Below are 3,186 nucleotides of genomic sequence, written 5' to 3'. Positions count from 1 at the left end.
TAGAAGCTTTTATGGTTCTTGCTTTTATTTTTAGGTTTTTGATCCATTTTGAGTTATTTTTTGGATAAGGTGTAAGATAGGGTCTTCTGTCCTTCTTTTGGGTATGGATATCCAGTTTTCCCAGTACCATTTGTTGCTTGGACTGTTCTGCCCGAGCTGTGTGGGTTTGACAGACTAGTCAAAAATCACTTGACTAGGGAAGTGGACTTGGCCCAATGGATAGGGCATCCACCTACCACATGGGAGGTCTGTGGTTCGAACCCCGGACCTCCTTGACCTGTGTGGAGCTGGCCCATGCGCAGCGCTGATGCGCACAAGAAGTGCCCTGCCATGCAGGGGTGTTCCCTGCATAGGGGAGCCCCACACGCAAGGAGTGCGCCCAGTAAGGAGAGCCGCCCAGCACGAAAGAAAGTGCAGCTTACCCAAAAATGGCGCCACACACAAGGAGAGCTGACACAAAAAGATGTTGCAACAAAAAGAAACAGATTCCCGGTGCTGCTGATAAGGACAGAAGTGGTCACAGAAGAACACACAGTGAATGGACACAGAGAGCAGACAACAGAGGGGGGGTGGGGTGGGGAAGGGGAGAGAAATTTTAAAAAAATCACTTGACCATACATGTGAAGAATTGTTTCTGAATCATCAGTTTGGTTCCATTGGTCTATGTGTCTGTCTTTATGCCAGTACCATGCTGTTCTTACCACTATAAATAGGTAATATGATTTAAAGTCTGGAGATAAGAGTTCACCTTTCCTTTTTGAATGTTTCTGGCTATTAAAGACACCTTACCCTTCCAAATAAATTTGATAATCATGTTTTAAGTTTTTTAAAAAAATGCTCGTGGACTTTTTATCAGGATTGCATTGAATCTGTGTATCAATTTGAGTAGAATTGACATCTTAATGATAATTAGTCTTTGAATCCGTGAGCATGGAATGTTCTTTCAGTTATTTAGGCCTTTTTAAAATTACTTTTAACATTTAATTGTGGTTTTCTGAATATACATGCTTTACTTTGTTGGTTGAGTTTATTCCTTTTTGTTATATATATGCAATCTGTCATATTTTATTTTCACTACTCTTTTGACATTTTGTTACTTTTATTGATAGAGTCTTTATTTCTAGACTTTCTTCCAGGCCTCTCTCCTGTCCTTTCTTTTCAGGCTCTTGCACACCCTTTAGTATTTCCTGAAAATCTGGTCTCTTGGTTAGAAATTCTCTCACTTTCTGTTTATCTGTGAATATTCTAAATGTGCCCTCATTTTTGAAAGACAGTCTTGCTGGATATAAGAAGTTTTTCTCTTCTAGTATCTTAAATATATCAGACCACTGTCTTCTTGCCTCCATGGTTTCTGGTGAGATATCAGCACTTAATCTTATTGGGTATTGCTTAGATGTTATGCACTGCTTTTCTCTTGCTCTTCTCAGAATTCTCTCTTTGTCTTTGGCATTTGACATACTGATTAGTATGTGTTTCAGAGTTGGTCTGTTTGGATTTTTTCAGATGGGATATATTGTGCTTCTTGGACATGGATATTTATGTCCTTTAATAGGGCTGGGGAATTTTCTACCATCATTTCTTCAAATATTCCTTCTGCCCATTTTCCCTTCTCTTCTTCTTCTGGGACACCCATAACACGTGTGTTTGCACATCTCTAGCTGTCATTTAGTTTCCTGAGACCTTGTTCAACTTTTTCCCATTCTTTTCTTCATCTGTTCTTTTGTATGTTCACATTCAGAGGCCATTTCTTCAAGCTCACCAATCCTTTCTTCTGCCTCCTCAAATTTGCTATTATATGATTCCAATGTTTTTATTTTTTATTAAATTGTCTTTTTTTAAAGGTACATAGATCACAAACAATGTTACATTAAAAAATATAAGAGGTTCCCCCATACGCCACCCCCCACCCCCCCACCACTCCTCCCACATCAACAACCTCTTTCATCATTCTGGCACATTCATTGCATTTGGTGAATACATTTTGGAGCACTGCTGTACAACATGGATTATAGTTTACACTGTAGTTTATACTCTCCTCCAGTCCTTTCAGTGGGTTATGGCAAGATATATAATGTCCAGCATCTGTACCTGCAATATCATTTAGGACAACTCCAAGTCCCAAAAATGCTTCCACATATCATCTCTTCTTCCCTCTCCCTGCCCTCAGCAACTACTGCGGCCACTTTCTCCAGATCAATGCTACAGATTCTTCCATTACTAGTCACGATAGTTCTATAGTAGAATACCAGTAAGTCCACTCTAATCCATATTTTATTCCTCCATCCTGTGGACCCTGGGGTGGTGATGTCAACTCGACCTCTATATCGAGGGGGAGCTTAGATCCCACATGGTTAATGGATGCGATTCTCCTGCTTGGAGTTGTAGGCACTCTCGGTTCCCAGGTGTGGTGGATGACCATCTTCACCTTCCTCTTAGCTGACCTGTGCAAGTCCAACAAACCAGAGAGTAGGATCTGCAACTCTGCTGAGGCTCAGGGCCCATCTGGCACATGGCCAGTCCAGTGTTTTTTTAAATTTCATTTTTGCGCCCTTCATTCACATAAGTTCTTCTATTTTTCTAGGTATGCTTTTAAATTCTTCTTGGTGCTCATCTAATGTCTTCTTAATATCCTTAATCTCTTTAGCCATCTCATTGAATTTATTAAGGAGATTTGTTTGAACATCTATGATTAGTTGTCTCAATTCCTTTTGTCCTCTGTAGGTTTATCTTGTTTCTTTAACTGGGCCATATCTTCCTGTTTCTTGGTGTGGGGTGTAATTTTTTGTTGGTGTCTTGGCATCTGGCTTACTAGACTATTTATTCTGGGTGCAGTTTTTCTCTTTAGTTTAGGGTTTCCTATCCTTTCTCCATTGCTGGTTGTGCAGTAGGAGCCAAGGCTGTAGTTGGTGCTATAAACTCTGGAGACTCAAGCTGCCCTCTTTGCCACAGGGACCAATGAAACTTCTTCCAACTTTCTCCTTGGCAGGGATAGTGACATAGTCACACCTGTGTTTAGTAATCCAAGTTGCACAGGCATAGACTGTAGTTGCCAGAGAGACTGATGAAACTTCATGCTTCCTTCTCCCTTACCTGGGGTGGGGATGGAGCTGCAGGTTTGTGCAGAAGTCTATGCAGTGTGGGTTCAAGAGGACCACAGTTGCCATGGTAGAATTCTCATTATTCATT

This window comes from Dasypus novemcinctus, chromosome X, assembly GCF_030445035.2.
Source record: "Dasypus novemcinctus isolate mDasNov1 chromosome X, mDasNov1.1.hap2, whole genome shotgun sequence".
Taxonomy (NCBI): domain Eukaryota; kingdom Metazoa; phylum Chordata; class Mammalia; order Cingulata; family Dasypodidae; genus Dasypus; species Dasypus novemcinctus.
This window is presented reverse-complemented; position numbering follows the sequence as displayed.